General features: G+C 39.4%; 1 pseudogene; it reads right to left on the bottom strand.

Annotated features, from left to right (window-relative positions):
• Positions 1 to 272: 272 nt before the first annotated feature.
• On the bottom strand, positions 273 to 16,156 carry LOC120611961 (40S ribosomal protein S3a-like; annotated as a pseudogene).
• Between the last annotated feature and the right edge of the window lie 5,299 nt (positions 16,157 to 21,455).

Raw genomic sequence — 21,455 nt, 5'->3', positions numbered from 1 at the left:
TGGGGAAACAGAGCAACAAGAGGATTTTGTCCTTGTAAAACTTCAATCTAGTGAAATACACTGAAGTATAAAGAAATAATTTCAAAAAATGTGACAAGAGCTCTGTTGTCATTTTTTCCATAAATCATTTAATTGGCTTTTCCAGACAACTCTTAAAAGTAAGTGGTAATCCCATTTTACAGATGAGAAGATTGAGACTCATGAGTTCTTGTAACTTTTTTTTAAAAAACATCATGAATAGGTTTTATTTGTCACCATGAAAAGTCTGAATTTTAAACAAATCCTTGGACTGGGGGCTCATATCCATCAGCTTGTTCAACTTTAGCACCTGTCTTATTCCCAATAGCTTTTCCAGAACTGCTACCTTCACCATGAAGCAACATGAGTTTTCCCATTTCAAACTTGGGCTTCTTCAGCACTTATCTAAGAAAGAGATTATGGAGTGGATAAGTAGATTGGTAAGCCTTTTCTATGTCGTTTCCAATACTATCTAGAATCAGTTTATTGACCACTTCTTGCAAGTCATTTGTCTGCACCTCTCGGATTATGATTTCCATAATCTTCTTCCAGATTTGGCAGACCTGTTGATGCTGAGCATAAGAGGATTTCTGAATCTGATTGTTGCCTTTTTTTTTTTTTTAAGTAAAACCAACACAGAACAGACAAAGCAAATAACCATCAGTAGTCTTGACATCAACATGAGCATCAATCATGGTTTATCATTTTTTGACCATAGAGCACATTTTGTCACTGGTAAGATCCATGCCATAGAAATTAAGCAGTTTTTGCCATGAACATTTTCAGTAATTAGCTTGAATTTTCAAAATGCAAATTCATCATTCTGCAGATCAACTAGGTTCACTTCAAAATCACGACCCTTAAGACCATCATATGCAATTTTGGTTCCTTGGGTTCTTGTGACTAGTGTTTTCCCACTATTTCTTGTATTGAACATAGCTGGTGCTTTCATTTCATACCAATCTTTCTTAGAAAATTAGTCAACCACTTTCCCCTTGTCTTTCTTTTTGCTGCCTTTTGTAAGTCTCTTGTTCTTTCCCACTGTCACGGTGCTGCTCAGAGAGCCAAAACGGAGTTGTAGTAGCTTGAGCAAGGTCCCACAGCAAGTTGATAGCTGAGTCAGGATTCCAACTCAGGCTAAAATTTGACCCCAAAGTCTTTGCTCTTCACACCCCATGGCTTAAAAGAGTGAAACATTCTATTTTGGGGGGAATGTGATGCCTTCAAAATCTCACCTTTAGTAATGTTCTCCTAACATATTTCAAATTTCATGTACTAATTTCTTTTCTAATTTCTTCTCTATATTGGGGCACGAACTATATCTTATAAGAATTTTAATCCCCTGAAGCAATTGGCATGGTACTGGATCATAGTACATACTAAATAGGTATCATTAATGTTTTACAAAAAGAAATGCTAACGCAGTGACAATAAGTATACCCTTTTTGCAAATCCAAATAGAATTGTGCTTGAGATGATTTACTGCTTTGTTTTTGAAGGGCTTCTGGACTCTGTTCTTGAGCAGTGACTGTCAAGAAATAAAGGCTCAAATGGGAAAATTAGTGTCAAAATCAGATTTGAAAAAAGGCAAATATCCAATCATATCACTGCTCACACAAAATATATTCCTTCCCTTTCTCTCTTTTATTTAAAAACTTCATTGACCATTTCTAAAGTCCCAATTTCCATTTAATCTCTATGCCAGTCAAGATAAGAGTCTTGAGTCCCTAATCTTCTCCTTCCATCCACTGGTCACCCTTTGAAGTAACAGAGAATGCCATGCACAAAAGCAAGCCATTGGTAGAAGGAGTTCCAACCTATATTGCCTACCATAAATTAGAATGCTAAGAAAGAATTTTCAACTACTGAAAAGTCAGTTGGGCTGACTGCTAGCAGTTCCTTCCCATTGATGACAGGTCACCAAAGAGTTCTCTCTACACAGATTATTTTTGGTGGCAATAATATTATTGCTTGGACTTTTAAAACGATTTTTTTGCAATGTGCACAGCTGACAGAGGCAGGGATTCTGGAATCAGAGTTTTAACAGCCCCATTAACCTGATCCTTTTCTGCTGGGGAGGGGCATAGGCTTGTGTGGGGGCCCCTCTGTGACCTCTTTGAATCAAAAGCCTTACAATATGCACACACATACACATACACATACAAATGCACATATACATACACATACACATACACACACACACACACACACACACACTTACAAGGCTCTTTCTATTTTGTTTTGTTTTGTGTTTTGTTTTCAGTTAAGATTTTGAATTTACTCATAAATCTCAAAAAAAGTGTGTGTTGAATTTATTGCAAAATGTTAAATTGGCATATATTATAATGATGAAATCAACTCCTGAAGAATTACACATATGTTAAAAGAAATTATTTTAAATAAAAATGTTTCTATGTATATAAAACACTTACTTTCTACAAAACACTAATCAGAGGGTGACAGGTTCTGGAATATGAAATACTAAAAAGATATTTGATTGCTTCATTCCCAGGTTGAATCTGGAGAGAGAAGGTATGCTGGAATGAATTCTCAACTAAGAATTATTGCTTTCTTGACTGAGGGAAAAAATGGCATAGATGATAGAGGCATTGTTCATCCCTCTGGCAACCAAATCAAAGTTGTGACACAGAGCAAACAGCAAGGAAAGTCACCTGAGACCTAGATGAAGAAGCCCTACAACTATAGAGACAAATATGAAATAACCTTGCAACGGGAAGAGGTAGACGGGGTAAGGACACAAGGCTGCTGGTCTGAGTGGCTGAGTGGTACGGAGGCTGTGGCAGTGGCAGCTGGCAGCTGCAGATGCCTCTTAAAGGGGCTGTGTCCTGAGCAGGCTGTTGTGGTGACAGATTTGCTCGCCCTGAGCACCAGTACTGGATCAGCTGCTTGGGCACTACCAGGGACTTACATGAGGACACTGAATTGTGAGAGTGAGAGATAATGACGAGGATCTCTCTCGGACAGAAATGCCAGTGATATCCATTATTCTTCTGTTGAGCTCTCTCCGCTTCCAGTGTTTGGACTCAGTGCCACCATAGCTGAGACTTCATTAAACTGGATAACAGAGGTCTCTCCACTCTGAGGATTCTCTGAAACTCAACCTCCCCCAACTCACGTTCCTACTTAAACCACATTTAGGTGTGTCCATGATTAGTCAGATGCCCCTTGCTGAGCAGCGCTTAAACTTACACTGGTGGCAGCTGGCCTTGGATTCTGGTGTTGTTTCTTGAGGCAACTATAAGCGCAGCATCTGTGGATTGCTTGCTGAATCGTGACAGGTGGCCTCAGAGGGGTAGAGGTTTGGGCTAAATTTGGCCTGCAGCTGAACTCCTCTCATGACTGTGCCACTGGACACCTTCTTCACAAATCCACACTAATAAGACTGGGAGACTTAGGAGCTTTGGTTAATACATAGAAACAGACACAGAAAGGTGGTCAAAATGGGAAGACAAAGAAGTGGAAACCATGTGAGAATAGAGATCCAGAAATAATGGAGTCAAGTAATTTAACAGATTCAGAGTTCAAAACACTGGTTATAAAGATGCTCAAGAAATTTTGGGATATGTAGAGAAATCCAACAAAGAGATAAAAATAGAGATGGAGATTATAAGAGATAACCAGTCTGAAATGGAGAACACATTATCTGAGATGAGAAATATATTAAATGGAATAAACAAAGGAATAAACAATGTGAATAAATAAGAGGATCACATGCCCTATTCTAGAAGACAGGAAAGCCAATCAGGACACTCAAACAGAATGGCAAGAAAAAAGAGGCTAAGACTCTAAAGATAACTTAAGGAGAATATGGGACACTATTAAGGCTTCAAATATTCATCTGATTGGCATAAGTGAAGAAAATTAAGATATTGAACAGCTGTTTGAAGAAATAATGATAGAAAACTTCCCTAACCTGATGAAGGAAATGGACATAAAATCCCAGGAATCTTAGAGGATTCCAAAATCAGAGATCCAAAGAGACCCACACCAAGACACATCATAATTAAAATGCCAGAGGTTAAATACAAATAAAAAAATTTAAAAGCATTAAGAGAAAACAAATAATTACATATAAGGAAACACCCGTATGACTGGCAGCTGATTTCTCAAGCTGGACAGAAGGGCTTGGCAAAAAATATTCAACAAAATGAAGACCCAAGATATACAACCAAAAATAATTTATCCAGCAAAGCTATCATTTGGAGTTGAAGGACAGATAAAGAGCTTCCCAGACAAAAATAAACTAAAGGAATTTATCACCACCTAGCCGGTATTACAGGAAATGTTGGAAGGACTTCTTTAAGAAGAAAAAACATGTATCAAAAACAGGAATAAAGAATGGTAACAACTACATTCCTATCAATAAGTACCTTAAATGGAAAAGAATTAAGTGCTCCAATCAAAACATAGAGTGAATGAAAGGATAAGAAAACAAGACCCCTACATATGAAAAGGAAGGGAATGGAAAAAGACATTGCTGTGATGAACCTAGTAGGTATTTAAGTCCGACAAAGAAAAACACTTTATGATTTCACTTATATGTGAAATTTAAGGAATAAAAAGAACAAACTAATCAAAAACAGACTCACAAATATAGTGGATAATTTGGTGACAGACAGAGGGGAGGGTGTTTGGGCGGCTGGGAGAATGTGATGAAGGGTTAAAGAAGTACAAATTAGTAGCTGACGGATGGTCACAGGGATGGGGAGCACAGCATAAGGAATGCAGTTAGCATTAATACGTTGGCTAGGTGGAGGGTCAGGGGAGGGAAGGAGCAATTGGGGGGATCATTTTACTAACTATATAGATGTCTAACCAATGTACTGTATACTTAAAACTAATTAAAATAAATAAATTAAAAAGAAAAAAGTCAAAAAACTGTGGTCTAGGAGACAATGTAATGTAGGGTGTCCTGATTATAGAATTTAACCCTCCAAATCATTTTAACTAGTTAAATTTAAAAAAAAAAAAGAAGTCAGATGTTCAAAATTGTTATTAAAAATAAAACTTTTTAAAAAATTGGGGGAAAAAAAAGACGCACAATCTAAAAGGAAAGGGATAGACAAAGATATTGCCTTGATGGACCTAGAGGGTATTATGCTGAATGAAATGGGTCAGGTAGAGAAAAACAAATATCACATGATTTTACATACATGGAGAATCTAAAGAGCAAAATAAACAACAACAAGACAAAAGCAGAAATAAACTCATAGATACTGAGAATATTTTGAAGGCTACTAGATGGGAGAGTGGTTGATGGGGATGGCAAAAAAAAAAGGCAAATGAATTAAGAGGTACAAATGTATAGTTGCAGAACAGATATGGCCTTGTAGAGTGTAGTATGGGGAAGATGTTAATAATGTTGTAGTAAATATGTTAGGAGGAAGAAGGGTACTAGATTTAGTGGGATAATTGCTTTGTGAGTTATGTGGACCTGTGATCACTGTGTTGTACAACTGAAACTGGTATATTATTATATGGCTATTATAATTAAAAAAAAAACTCATTGAATTGTACAATGTAAATACTAGCAACTAACTTTTTTTATGTTTCAAGAAAGCCAGAAAAAAAAGAATTATTGCATCCTTGAGGATTTCTAATCAAGATGGCGAAGTAGGTAAATGCTGTCATTGCCTCCTGTCACAATCGTATCGAAATTACAACTAAACTACAGAAAAACCATCATTGAGAATTTCCTGAATTCTAGCTGAAGAGAAATCCTACAAGTAAGGACATACAGAAGAAGCCACCTTGAGACTGGTAGGAAGGGTGGAGATGCAGAATGCGCTGGTCCCACAGCCATGTGTGACAGTTAAAAATCCTGAGCACTAAAAATTGGGAGGGCTATCTTGGCTGCAGAGATCTCTCTGAAGAAAAGTATCCCAGTCTCACACTGGCTCCTCAGCCCAGGATCCTAGTGCTGGGAAGAAAAGTACCTACAACATCTGGCTGTGAAAACCAGTGGAGATTGTAGCTGAGTGAGATGGAGAGCTGCTGGAATTCCTCTTAAAGGGCCTTTGCACACACTTGCTTACAGACTCACTCTGAGCTCCAGTACTGGGGCAGCTGCTAGAAAAGTGCCAGGGAAATACAAGGTGAAACTGAGTTGTCTGGCTTTGGGGTGAGAGCTGCAGGGGCAGCTTACCTTCAAACAGAAGTGCTGATAGAATCCATTGTTTCTTTGTTGAGCTCTCTCTCCACCCAGGGAGCAGATAAAGGTGGCTGCCATATCTGAGTCTCTATAAACCTGGCTAACAAAGGTCAACTTTCTCTGGAGATTCCCTGAGACCCTGCCCCACCCAACTTATGGTCCAACCTAAGCTGCTTTGAAAGCTTTTCCATAAAAAATGGTCTATCTTGGCTCATGCTGCAAACCTTTCTAAAATCTCTCAAAGGTGGGGCATGCCCTGTATCTCTCGCTGAGCAATCCCAAGCCTAACACTAGTGGAAACTGGCCTTAGTTCATGGCTTGGCCTCTCTAGGCACCTCTAAGCCCATCTGCAGATTGCTTGGTGGCTCAAGAAAGAGCACAGGCTGTGGCTGAACTTGGCCTGTAGCAGGGCCCCTCCAAGAGGCCCCAGGGCCTACACATCCAGGGATTGGCTTCTGACAGAGCTGGAGCACCACCTGGGGCTGCATCCAAGGACAACAATCTGAAAGGGCAGACTGGGAAGGCACTAGAGTCCTGCAAAAGTGACTACTGCTCCATAGGGTCAGCCCCTCACAGGCCAGTCCTCACAATCAATCAAACCAAGGGTCAACCCCTTCCATGACATGAAAACAGAAACAAAGTTTCAACTACAAGGGGGAGGGCACACAAAAGCACACAAAACCCATACAAGGGACATACCTGGAGCGCTAGGCTCAGGTGACCAGGGAAGACTGTGCCACTGAGATCCACAGCACACCTACTACATAAGGCCACTTTACAGAGACTGGGAGACATAGCAGCCCTACCTAATATATAGAAATAAACACAGGAAGGCAGACAAACTGGGGAGACAAAGAAACATGTCCCACATAAAAGAATAGAACAAAACTCCAGAAAAAGAACTAAACAAAATGGAGACAGGCAACCTACCAGACGCAGAGTTCAAAACACTGGTTATAAGAATGCTCCATGAACTTAGGGGAATAGTACATGAACTCGGTAAGAACTTTAACAAAGAGGTAGAAAACATAAAAATGGAGATGGGAAACATAAAAATGAACCGGTCAGAAATGAAGAATATAACATTAGAGATGAAAAGTACATTAGCGGGAATCAGCATATTGGATGAAGCAGAGGATTGAATAAGCAATTTCGAGAATGGGATAGCAGAGGATATCCAATCAGAACAGCAACAAGAAAGAAAATCCAAAAAAAAAAATAATGAGAATAGCTTAGAGGGTCTCTGAGACAATATCAGATATAACCACTTTCATATTATATGTGTCCCTGATAGAAAATAGAGCAAGAAAAAAAAATTATTTGAAGAAATGATGACAGAAAACTTCCTTAACCTGATGAAAGAAATGGACTTAGAGCCCAGGAAGTGCAGAGTCCCAAACAAGATGAACCAAAAGAGGCCTACAGCAAGACACATCTTAATTAAAACACTAAAAACGTTAAAGACTAAGAAAGAATTCTAAAAGCAGCAAGAAAAAAGCAGTTAGTTACCTGCAAGGGAGCTCCTATAACACTGTCAGCTGATTTCTCAGCAGAGACTTTGCAGGCATGAAATATTCAAAGTGATGAAACTCAGGCACCTTCAACTGAGATTACCCAGTAAAGCTATCACTTAGAATTGAAAAACAGATGAAGAGCTTCCCAGACAAAAAACTAAAGGAGTTCATCACAACCAAACCAGTAATACAAGAAATGTTAAAGAAACTTCTTTAAGAATAAGAAAAAAATAAGAATAATAAAGTGGCAGTAACCACATATTTATCAATAATTATGTTAAATGTAAATGCATAAATGCTCTGATCAAAAAGTATAGGATGACTAAATGGTTAAGAAAACAACAACCAAAAAGACCCTTACATATGCTATCTATAAGAGACCCACTTCAGATTGAAAGACACACAGACTGAAAGTAAATAGATGGAAAATAAAGTATTTTATGGAAATAGAAACAAACAAACAAACAAAAAGCTGGGGTTGCGATATTAATATCAGACAAAATAGACTGTAAAACAAAGGCTATAACAAGAGACAAAGTAGGACCCAGTAATCCCACTTCTGGTATTTATCCAAAGAAACTCAAAACACTACCTTAAAGGGACATGCGAATCCACATGTTCATTGCAGCATTATTTACAATAGCCAAGATATGGAGGCAACCTGAATGTCCATTATTGAATGAATAGATAAAGAAGAGAGACTACATACATACAATAAAATATTAATAAGCCATAAAAAAGAATGAAATCTTGTCATCTTCAGCAACATGGATGGACCTAGAGGGTATTGTGCCGAGTGGAATAATTCTGACAGAGAAAGACAAATGCCATAAGATTTCACTTACATGTGTAATTTAAGAACAAAATAAATGAACAAACAAAACAAACAAACTTATAGATTCAGACAAACTCATAGCTACAAAGAACATTTTGAAGTTTGAGAGATGGTAGGCATGTTGGGGAGAGTGGGTGAAAAAGAGGAAGAGATTAAGAAGCACAAATTGGTAGTTATAAAATAGTCATGAGGCTGTAAAGTATAGCACAAAGAATATAGTCAATAATATTTTAATAACTATAGATTGTGTAAGATGGGTTCTAGATTATTGAGGTGATCACTTCGTAAGTTATATATGTGTCTGATCACCGTGTTGTACATCTGAAACTAATATAGTATTATATGCAACAGTATTTAAAAAATAAAATTATTAAAAAAAGAATTATTGATTTCTTGAAGAATCAGTTACTCTTTGAGTCTCACTTTCCTCATTTGTAAAATAAGGAGACTGGATGGCCTCTCCATTTCCCCCCAGGTTCCAGTAATTCCATTACTCTGTCTTGGTTTGGGTTGACCCAGAAGCAAAGAGAAAAGTTAATTTGGGTGGTGATCTCAGGAAAAACTGTTAGGGGTATAGGGAAGTGAAACAGGAAGAGAAGGCAGTCATTAATGTATGTATCATCAGTTCATTTTTCTCTGTGGGTCATTGGAGCTTAATCCATCTAGAGAACCCTGGAATGCAGTGTGAACATGCCTCAGAAGGAATGAGCTGTGGTATTTATGCACCAAGTTCAGCTCATCATGGCTGAAGGCTTTTCTTAAAAGGCACCTCTGGCCTGCTACATGGTGGAAAAAGCTTGGGAAATCTCTGAGACTGAGAAATGCAAGTGATGATGGTTGGAAGGTGGGCAGTGGTACTTGCTGAGGAGGTAGAGGTGAGGGGCTATGAATAGAGCATCGACTTGTCTGCCACACATTCACTTTCCAGATCTGCATGTGATTTGTGCCTTGTAAACTCATATGGTAACTCTGTCCAGACGAAGTGAAAATTATAGCAGAACTGCAACCTGTATCTTCATAATCTTGCCATTTTGTGTGGTGGTTTCACCCAGAACCTCACAAAATACTGGTATTGGTAATGTATAGTCTTTCTAGTAAAGATATGAAAACATGTCTTCAAATTATTTACTTTTATATGACAGTATAAATCTGTGTCACTCCATGATGTCTTGCTGTCATGTTGTCCTTCTCACTTGGATTCTGATGTGCCTTCTCATGCAAGAGAATAATGATTGGCAAAGGGTTAGCTCCCTGGGAATGAATGACATCTGTAATGCGCAGGAGTGGGGCTGACTGGGTGGAACCGCCACCAAAGAGAATTCAGGTAATTACAGTGCTTCTGTGCAATTTGAGGAACTTCCATGACATAGAGAATTTGCTTCAAGTCAGATACTAAGAACTGTCCCTAATAATAATAACAGGTCTTTAATAACTGAAAATTCCCGCCAGTAATGAGAAAAAGAAGACTGACAAAATCCTAGCTCCTTTCATCTGTTTTTCAGCTTGAGAGCCTGCCATGCTCCAGCATTGGTGACAGAGCAGTAAACAACTGATAAAATCCTACCCTCATGGAACTTTTCTTTTGATGAGAAGAGACAGAAAACAAACAAACAAACAAACAAATTATTAAATAAACATTGTGTCAGGAATAAGAAATGTAAGGAGGAAAAATGAGGAAGGGTGGTAGATAAAGAATGGAGAGGTTTAGGAAAGAAGAGTTTTTATTTAGATGGTGGCCAGGGGACCCACCAAATATAATAACATTGAGACTAGACTCAGTGGGATGGAAGGAAGAGCTGCAGAGAGCTATGCAGACAGCTAGCAACTTAAGGGCCCAGTCAGAGGAAAAAGAAAAATCAAAGAACCTGAAGCCAAGCCAAGAACCAGGTATGGGGCCGAGCAGGGGAGAGGAGGACAAAGTGCCAGAGGTGAGCCAATCAATCACATGGGGCCCTGGTGAGAATTTTGGCTTTTACCTTGAGTGATATGTGAAACAGAGACCTGATATTTTCAGACTGGTTTGAAAAGGATCCCTCAGGAACTCAAGAGGAGAAAAGCTGGGGGTAGAAGCAATAAAATTAAGGAAACTCTTTTATGCAGATTTTATTCACAAATAAAAAATCCTCTAGCTCCATCTTTCCCAGGACTATAGACTAAATTGTGTCGTTCTCTCCCATTCCCACCCCAATATATATGTTGAAGTCCTAACACGCAGTGTGATGGTATTTGGAGATAGGGCATTCGGGAGATAATTAGGTTTGAATGAAGTTATGAGAGCAGAGGCCCCACGATGAGATTAGTGGCCTTATAAGGAAAAGAAGAGACATCAGAACTCTCTGTGCCGTGAGAGCACACAGGGGCAAGATGGCCACATGCAAGTAAGGAAGAGGGTCTTCACCAGGAACTAACCATGTTGACACCTGCTCTTGGACTTTCAGCCACCAGAAAGAAAACAAATCTCTGTTGTTTAAAGCTTCCCAGTCTATTTTTTTAAAACACATTCAAGAATTTCTTTATCATTGATAATATTAGCAGAATTTCACATTCAAAATGTAAAAAAAAATTCTCATAAAGACCATGCAGATCCATCTGCAAGTAGAATATGATGCACAGACAAAACCCAGGATGGTCATCCCAGAGAGGTGTGGAGACAGGGTGGAGACTGCAGGTGGCCTTATTGCATTCAGGGGCTAGCTGGGCCCTCTGTGGAGAAATGCGATAAGGGCTCAGGTGGTAACCGCATGAAACCCGCATGAAACGAAAGACTTGTAACAAGCAGTTGATGTCTTAGAAATGTTGCCAGTACTGAAACAGGGAGACTGAGAACTGAGAGAAAAATAAATCTCAGTTGTTTAAAGCCTAAGGTACTTTGTTACAATGTCCTGAGCTGACTGAAACATTAGCTAATTTTATTTCCCTTTTCCCTTTCGTTGTGTCACTGAAGTAATTAAGGGAGCTCTCCAGGTAAAGTTTCTTAGGGTCTGCTGGAGACGGCTGGTCTGGAAAAGAGAGGTTGTGTGTCTGGAAAGATTAGCAGAGGCCAGACCATGCAGAAGTGGTGAGGGACTGGGATTCAACATTCTCAGGAGAGGGCTTTGTAAGGTGTAAGGAGAGGAGTCAGATGATGATTTTCTTTATAAAAAGGTGGCTTTGGCTGCTGAGGAGGGAGAACAGGTGGAAGGAAGGTGAGACTGAAAGTGCAGTGCACAGGACAGACATTCAAGTGAAGTGCAAGCATAGGAACGTGGTAGCAAAGTCAGGGGCAGTTGCAGTGGGGATGAAGAAGGATGGAGTTGGGGCATATTTTGGAGATATTAGGACTTGCAGATTGAATGCAGGTGTGCTGCAGGTGTGTGTGTGTGTGAACGAGTGTGCATGCACGTGTGTGTGTGTGTGTGTGTGTGTGTGTGTGTGTGTGTGTGGTGGGGTAAGGTTGGAGGAGGAGAAGACAGCCAAGGAGAGCCCCAGGTTCAGGCTTGAGAAAATGATAGGGTGGAATAGCAGGCCAATGGGATAGGTCAGCAACCGCCAGAACTTGTATCACAGTGCTGGGTCAGAGGGACATGGTCAGGATAAGACACCGAAGGGATATATGGAGAAACACCATGAGCCAGGGGTCAAATGGGCAGCAGTAAAGAGGGTTGAAGCAGAAGAGATGGGGGTGGAGATGAGGAGAAGAGAAGTGGCTCTGGGGCCAGTCTTGCTTGCTTTTCTGGGGACACTTGGACACCAGCAGGTATGACATCTGGCTCATGGGTCACTGCTGCAGTAACTAGAGTCCCAAGTCTTTTTTTCTGAATGCTGGGTTTTAAAGACTGAATGTTAAATTTCTTTTTTTAAACATGGAGTTTTCAAATATAGACTGTTTACCATCAGGGAAGGACTGTTCAATATGACTCCTGAAGCCCCTTTCAACTCTAAAATTCTAATGACTGGATGCCCAGAGCATTAGTGATGCTAGATACATATTTCTTAACCATAGCAATCCATTTTCTAGTTTAACGATGTTAATGAATTTGTTTCAAAAACAACCAGTATTAATGACTTTCCGTTAACTTATTACGTATGTCATTGAATTTCTGACAAGTGAAGTCTAATTTCAAATCTTGGTTAAGGAAAAAATGTTGCTGTTCTGTTGTCCTTAGATAATTGGTATATAAAGGAGAGTTTGCCTTTTAATATTAAATGCATATATTTTTCTATGTACACAGTTTCAGATGATTTTATGAGTGAATGATATTTTTGGATTTAGTTTGTGAATTATATGTATGAATTATATGTATGAATTATATATATGAATTATATATATATATATCACATCACATATATCTGATTTCATTACTGGCTCTGTATTTGATTTTTAAAGTATTGAGAACATTGCAATAAATGATTTAACTGATTTTTCAGAATCATAAAGAGGCAAAAGTAATTTTGCCTTCACAGTTTAATAGCTGTCTGAAGCAGTTTAGACGCTTTCTATGTCATTTTCCTGTTGTCTCTTTGAGGTAAGAAGGTGGAAACTGCAGTTTCACTTTTTCTGTGGAATAAAAAGACTTAATGAAGTGTATAATACATTGTTTTTCTAACCCACATTTCATGTAAATGTTGCACCTGACAGAAGAGGGGACTATTTGCATCCACTTAAGGATGTACTAGATGCCACAGTATGTTTTCTGTCATCACATCTGCCAAACTCTCTCTGGATACTATGAAATGCCACTTGATATTTGTTAATTTTTAATGTATGAAATATCTCTTATTGTAGTTCTAGAAACAAACAAAAAAGTAGATTATTACATTAATTAAAAAGTGATCAGAAAACCTTGTTCAGTGATGCAACAGCAAGAAACTTTAATCCTGGTTATGGCTAATCACAATGCAAATCTTAATTTTTTCCTGAGCAAAGTGTGTTCAAATAAGTAAGTAAAGAAATAATGTAAATCACAATGAATGGCTAAAAAGAGAGAAGTGCAGGAAATATGGTTATTTGGCATTATCACTAGTTTTCAGAAACACTCAGTTTTTATACTGCAGAAACAAGTCCTCCAAACTCAATTCACTGATATTGATTTGCATGTTTAATGCTATTAATAGTCCATACATAAGTGGCTTGAGTATTTGAAGTTGTAGATACTTTCATTCTGTTTTAAACAAATATAACTTATTTGCAAATGGTTAAAAACACCGTAAAAATTGCAAGAATGCTCTTTTTCAGTTCTGAAGATATTGCTTTATTTTAAAGCATCAGGGATGATTTAGATTTTTAGAAGAACCGAGGAGGCATGAAGATTCATGCAAATGCAAACCACCAGAGAGAGGATCAGCCTCAGGACAGCTGTGGACTATGAGCCAAATCAATGCAAGAACTTTTCTTTTTTGAAAAACAATAACAACAAAATCCATCCAAACTGAAACTGAGGAAGGACTAGAAACATTGTTTTCATACTAATGTGAGGTTGGAAACATATTGGCTTTCAAGTGAATTGGCATTGACCACACCAACACTTGGAAGTGACTGGAGCTGGGATTGCAGGCAGATGTTAGTTTGGGACTTATATGCCCACATTCAAAAACTTTCCTCCTTTCTCCTGTTGGCACACTGAAGCTGGCCTTACTGGAGTGGCACAAACTGATTGCAGACACATGGTACCTGGAAATATGATGTTTGACTTAATACAAAATCTTAGTACTTAGGTTCTGATTTATAAAAATGCAACACTTATCCAGGATATTTGACAAATGCTCAGAAATGTATACCAGCCACACAACTGTCAAAGAAGGAGACTTCTTCCACAAAGAGTTTATTGACCCCATTTCCACTTACTGAATAAGGAGCTCTGACTTGTCTAGGAGGGATCATAATACCAATATGTATGGCTTCAAAGGGAAGAGTGAGGAAGGGGACAGAAGCATGAGAAAATCAAGATTTGTTGCTAGGACCCAAGGAGCCTGTGCTTTCCGAAGTATGTGTTTTACTTGGTCATTATCTAATTATTTCATCTATCTATGCATGTATCTATTTATTCATTTCATTTCAAAAGAGGCTTTGAAGCTGCAACAATAACATGCTATGCTTCTTAACTATTTTTTTAACATATAAAGAGCACTTATAAATCAGAAAGAAAAATGTTTCCAAATGATATGAACAGAAAGGGAAATATAAGTGATTTTTAAAAGATTTTCACTTATCAGTTGGACAGAGATCAAACCTTTGAAAATACTATAAGGGTAGTGGAAAGAAAGCACTCTCACATACTGCTTATTGGAGCTTAAACTAGTACAAGCTCTTTTGGAAAACAATGGGGCAATATCTTTCAAAATTTAAAACGCATGAATTTCCTTGTCACAGAAAGTCCACCGGAATTCTTCCAACAGATAAGGATCATGTTCACACAATTTGAACATGGTACAGTCCTCTGTGAGATGGAGAGTAGTAAGGGCAGACATTTGTATCGTTTAAATATCCTAAACTTGTGCCTATATTAGTCACAGAAAAAAATTAGAAAATATATTTGTTGGATTTATAAATAACTATAAATTAACCCCAGAAGAGGAAATGGCCTACAAAAATACATCCAGATCAAACTAAATGACAAGAAAGTGGTAAGTTAGTTTCTCTGAGGAGAAAGAAAGGTAGAAACACCAAGGTGGAGCCAGGGGTACTTTGTTACTCAACATTATTGCAGCAGAACTCTGGCTAATATCTCCCTGGAGACAGAGATTGAAAAGAGGAAATAAGTTCAGAAAGAGGCTTTTGAATTGCTAGAGATACTGGGCATAGGCAGATACTCTAATAAAAGGATATCAATGTCCCCTAAGATAATGACCTTACTTGGGGACTCTAAGATGTTATTGATAATTAATGGAGTACTATACCAGGTCACACAGTGCTCTGTGGGTGAATTGCAGAAACAATTATTTTTATCACAAGAAAACTACCTCATGATCCTTGGGACACGGCAGGATGCTTTTGAGTATTCACCGAGAGGATGTGTAGAAACTGGGATGGATGAGTAATATGTGTGTGTATGTGTGTTCTGGGGGTCACCTGGAACTAGTGATTCTCTTCCCAGTTTGCCAAGAATCTTGGTGTTAAAGATATGTCAGGGTCAAGAAGACAAATGTAAACTCAATAATCCCGTCTCACCTTTGATGTTTCTTCCCATTTTCTTCAGTGTGACTCAGTTCTCCAGGAATTCTGATGGTGATTTTAAGAACAGTCCGGGATGATAGCCGAAAGCAGAGTCTGGATGTGTTCTTCCTTTACATCCTCACCTTATCAGTTTCTCCAATTAATCTGCCCATCTGTTGAGAAATTGCCTCCCCACAGGCTGGGTGCCTCAAGTCACCTTCCTTCACTTCTTTTTCCTTCTCATTCCTTTCATATCCGGTTAGCTTCCTAGTGATCCCACCTCTGCCAGGTCTCCTATTACACTTGATTTTTTCATCCTCATCATCACAACTCTGGTTCAGGCCTCGATTGTCTTGATATAAATGCAACCGTTTTCTAATTGGTCTCCCCACTGCAGGGCTCTCCATGACATGAACTGATTCTGTGTCTGGATGCCCATCTTGGTACCAATTACTCCTTTGCTCCCAAAACTGCTCCGTACTCATCCTTTCTGCTAAGTGATATACAGGTATGTTGAATGGGCTGCAGTCTTGTTCTCAATAGCGACTTCAAATGACTCCCCACTGCTTTCTGGGCTGGCATCCCAGACCTCCACAAAATGACCCTGTTCTCTTGTTCCAGCCTCCAAGTCTCTCCTTCTGTCTCATCTCCTCCACCCACTTCCCTCTAGTTCCTTTTTACTGCACTTCAGCAGGACCCAAACACTACTCAGTGCAAACATCAAACCTTTCTGTGTCTACCAGTCTAGGACCAGCCATCTTTAGGAGGCAAGGGGTAATCTGAAAGAAAGGTTGGAGAAGATGAATGGTCTTATTTTAAGTATTACTACTTTACTGATTCAGTTGGAGAGTCACTATTCTGCTTGTTCATCTATTGCTTTAGTTTGTGTAAAGAGAAATATTTGCATAGAGAGATGAAGTGGCTTTGTTTCCCTGGTAGTGTGTCCTTGGATATGACTTCTCTGTCTTTCTCTCTCTGCCAGCTCCACCCTATTGATGTCTTAGTTACACTGCCTCCCTGACTTTCATTCTGCATTTCAAGTCTACTTTCAGCACCCAGTTTGAAGCTTGAGAGTCTCTATAATTCAGGATATATATGCAGTGCAAACACCAAATCTCTCTCTCTTTCTCAATAGATACATATGCATATATAGTATTCAGGTATTCATGGCATCTTGTCTATTATATAGTATGTAGGTATCTATATACATCTTATCTATAAATTGAGAGAGGAGAGAAATTTATTTTAAAGATTGGATCACACAATTGTAGAACATAAGGAGTCTGAAGTTTGCAGGGAAGGTTGGCATGCTTGAGTCTGAATGGAGGCAGAATTCCTTTTTTTTTTTTCTGGAGGGATCTTAGTCTTCTCTCTTTAATGCCTTCAACTGATTAGATGAGGCCTGGTCACATTATGGTGGGTAATCTGCTTTACTCAAAGTCTACTGATTTAAAAGCTAACCTCATTCATGAAACACCTTCACAGCAACATCTAGAGTTATATTTGACTAAGCAACTGGTTACCATGGCGTAACCAAGTTGAGAAATAAAATGAATCATAGGGTCAGTCCCTCCATACCCCATGCCCAAGATTGAACCAATATTCCAGCCTCATGCTTGTTCAGGTGGCAAAATGGGAGAAAAATTAGAACCCCACATAAATGCAAACTTTCTTATTAAATTATGAATACCATTGACATGTCTATTAGTTCAAATGGGATGTGTTTGCTACTTGGTTTGTCAAATAAATATAATGATGTTTATCTAGAACACACACATCCACTGTTTGACAGATGATGCATCCACAACATGGCACATTGGTGTAGGAAATTATTTAACTCTCTTGTTCCATGTGCCGACATATTCCTTTTGGAATATTAAAATATGAATGTGTTAAATTTTTTATGTGTGTGTGGAAGGAAGGCATATGTATTGCATCTGAAATTTCAAAACTATCAAGGAACCAGATGTATATTCATATGATCATATCTGTATATATACATATACTATACACCCCTTTAAAATGGGAACAACTTCATTTGTATCCGTTGGTTTTACTGGAGGATCTTGTGAATGAATAAAACCATAAAAAACATATGGAAGAACATTGTTTTAACAGCATTACAGAGGGAAGAAGGAAGGCAGTGGTATTTATTGATTATTTAGAGTCTATGGCAGGTCCTGTTGACAGGTGTTTCTCATATACTGTATCATACCATCTGATGTTGTGAGGGAGCATTTTTCTTAAACTAGGGAATCAGGCTTAGCAAATAAAGTGCATGAGCAAGATTTGAACTAGCTTGCCTTAATCTAAATGTTTGTGGTTTTCCCCATTACATCATAGCTGCATCTCTCGCTACATAATGAATGCTTTCAGAACACTCAGTAGAAAATTACTCATAAGGCTTTATGGTGATTGTATGTAATGTGCAGAGACTACTTTAAAAGACTTCTGGGCAAAATTATGATTTATGGCTTAGAATTTAGGGACACTGACCCTATGTGGTGATTGGAAGGAAATTCTTCCTCTTTTCTCCCTCTCTTCTGCTTAAGGACACCCCTCTCCCCACCCAAGAGAGTTTGAAGACACTCCAAGACCATCTGCCAGCCCTTACCCTTACCACATTTCTCTGTTTTAGAAAAATTATTCTAAGTGCCCTGAAAAATGAACTGAATGTTACCAAGTTGTGAAACTAATGATGTACTATAGGTAGTATATGATGGAGACAGGAATGGATTCAAGACATTTAGGATGTATAATCATCAGGACTTGATGTTGGGTTGGTTGCTTTGGAAAGTGAGGGGGAGTAAATTCAAAGACAACCCCTGAGTTTCTGGTTTGGTCTGTGGGGTCAATAGAGACAAATTTTGGTTGAAAGATAATCAGTTTACTCTATGTCTGTTGAATTGGAGTTCCCTGTGGGCCATCTGAGTGGAGCCATCGAGTAGGCGATGCTCTGCTTTGGGGATCGAGAGCTAGCTTGGAGATGGAGCTCTGGGAGATGCAGTGACTGGCACATTGCCTGGTTCCTAACAGGTGCTTAATAAATATCTATGAAATGCCCTGAATGCTGCAGACATGCTTACAGGTTGGGCTCCTCTGAGGTAACTGGGGCTCAGGTTTGCATCTGAAGGCTTTTTTTCTTTGAAGGGATTGTTATCTGCTGAGTGGAAGAGGTGGGTGGTGGTGTCTTAGATTTGAGCAGAGAAGAACTTCTGAACTCATCAACTATTTAAAGGAAGTGAGTCAACTAGAGAAAGATAAAGGGATCCCTGTACAGTATTGAGGATTGGATTGAGGTTGTATGCTGTAAATTAATAGTGGTTCCAGCCTGCTAGGTGGTCTGACTTTCAGCAGATAATGACAGCCTGGGTTTTGGTCCAGATGGTGGAAGTTGGATTGATTATCAGTTGGGGTTTCACTGAGAACTCACAATGAAAGGGAGGCCAGGGAGTCACTGTGATTGATAGGAGTGGAGCTGAAGGGACAGACCAGTCTACACAGTACTGGGGAAGAAGGATCTGCTCAGATTGATGGAGTTGAAATTTCAGTGAGGAGGGAAGAAAGGGAAATGGGTGTAATCAAATGAGAAAATGGAGAGGAAAAGGAGTTCTGGTGAGAGTGTAAATATGAATATAAATTTCAATGATTCTAAAAAGACAAAGGGTGAAGCCAACAGAGGGTTTGGTGCAAGGTTCTTCGTGAGGGGGCATGAGTGAGCAGCAGGAGCAATAATGTAGGGCTAGGCAAATAGTGGTGAGCGTACCCACTATTTGGGGGTTCCCTAAAAGCAGAGCCTGAGGAGCTGGGGTACAGTTGGCTTACTTGAAGATGTTACCAGGCACACAGGAAGGGAGCAGGGGGAGAAGAGGAAAGCCAGTGAGGGTTCCACTAATAAATGGGTTCCTCTGAGGCAACTAGGGCTCAAACCTTGAATTGGCTCACTGAAGGATGAGGAGCCCCGTATCTCATTTGTCATTGGCTGTGGGTTTTCTACTGCCAATGCCTGTCCTACATTTGGTCAAGGTGCTCCACCGGCAAGTGTACATTCTTAGGAAAGAAGCAGGAAGCCTTCAATCTGTTTTGAAACTGCCATAGTTGGCCAACCACATATAGGTGAGGTGCTGCCAGGGTCTTCAACTGGGGGTAGTAAGTCTGGAAGGAGCAGTTTTAGGGCAAGGGAGAAAGAGTCAGGATCTGAATGTGACACTGTGGATAAAAAGGTATCTGCTCTCATCTTCTGACTCTGAGATAGATGAGGCACCTGGAGACATAGCAGACAACTCTCAAGAGGGCTCCAAAGAAAGTTTGCCTGCAAGAAAGAGAGCCAGGTTCTAGTTAGTTTAGGAGGGTACACTCAATGAAGGGCTGTGGATAATAGGAGATGTTTGCCTTAGAAAAAAGCTTCCAGAAGGCTCAGGGAGGTTGGGTGGAAAATGAAAAAGGATGTGTGGGGACAGGGAGAAGAGGCTCAGAGCTCTAGCAGTCACAGGTACCTAGAGAGGTTCCCATCAGGACTGACCAAGCAGTATAGTCACGTGATGTAGAGTGGGTTCTGCTGGCCTTGTGCCTTCTCATAAAGCTTGTTCTTAGAGTCTTTGGGACTCTCAGAAGAAATTAGGGCCTTCTCAGAAGAAATTATCTTCAGAGTGTTTTTCTGGATGACTCTAAAGATGGGCCCAGAAATATTATTGTGTGTTGGAAAACAGTAGCATCTGGGCACTGGAGGGGGCTGATATCTCTGGCAGGTCCCTAGGGTAACACTCTGGTTTAAAGCCATTGGCCAATATGCCCCAGGGGGGTGGCCAGGCTGGTTCTCTGTGGTTTCTGAGGTGGTTTCTCCAGAGAGCATAACCTGAAACTGTTCTACATGATGTCACCCAAAGTAAGGCTGAGAAGGATGAGGAGGCCATCTGCACATTTGTCATTTTCATACTTTTTAAAATTGACACAATTCTATCTTCAAATGGGACTATAGGAAACCTAACATAAAAACATATTTAGGCAGAACTTTTGGGAAATAAGGTTCTGAGTATCAGACATACCATGGCTTTACCAAGTGGCCAAATGGAACCCAGTATGAAAACCACCATTCCTGATAGCCTAAAATTTACCCCTATCCTGGGGCCATCATCAGTCACATGGGCAGGAAAGACCCATGTACCCTGAGTTGCATTTTTGATCTGAGTTTGTTAGGGACTGTTGTGCCAGTGTGTGTTGGTGAAAATTCTGTGCACTGTTCACACAGACACCCTTTTATGGCGCATGACAAGAGAAAGTCCTTGTAGGAATTTCCTGGTAGAAAATAATGTTTTTCTTCTGAGCTGTAAGTTTTTTTTTAAAGTTTTTATTTTGTGGTTGCTAGGAATCTCCTAACAGCATTTGTCTGCCTATGAAGCTTAGCTCCAAGTTTGTTGTCCATCTACCAAAAGCATTTGCACAGAAATTTTTAGAAACTAATTTTACCTTGGATTTCAATGAAGTACCTTACTCTCCTTTTTCATTTACTCTGTTTTCTTTATATGATAATTTTACTGGATTATGTGCCACATTGTGTTCAGAACAGATAAAAGATTGCTTTTGGAGTTGTAATAAACTTGCACAATTTAAGGCTAAGTTTGAATTCCTAAGAAACAGACTTTGAGGATTTTCATGCAGTCCTTAATTTGGGAAGTGACCCCAGGGAGTATCAGTAGAAGGGCGGGTCAAAGGAGGAGGAGAGGGGAGGGAGTGGACAACACAAGCGTGACAGTGAACAGGTGGCTATTGTGAGTGGCTGAGGCT

The sequence above is a fragment of the Pteropus medius genome, unplaced genomic scaffold (assembly GCF_902729225.1).
Source record: "Pteropus medius unplaced genomic scaffold, Ma_sr-lr_union100, whole genome shotgun sequence".
Classification (NCBI taxonomy): Eukaryota; Metazoa; Chordata; class Mammalia; order Chiroptera; family Pteropodidae; genus Pteropus; species Pteropus medius.
Note: the sequence above shows the minus strand (reverse complement) of the source record. Positions and strands in the feature narration are given on the sequence as shown.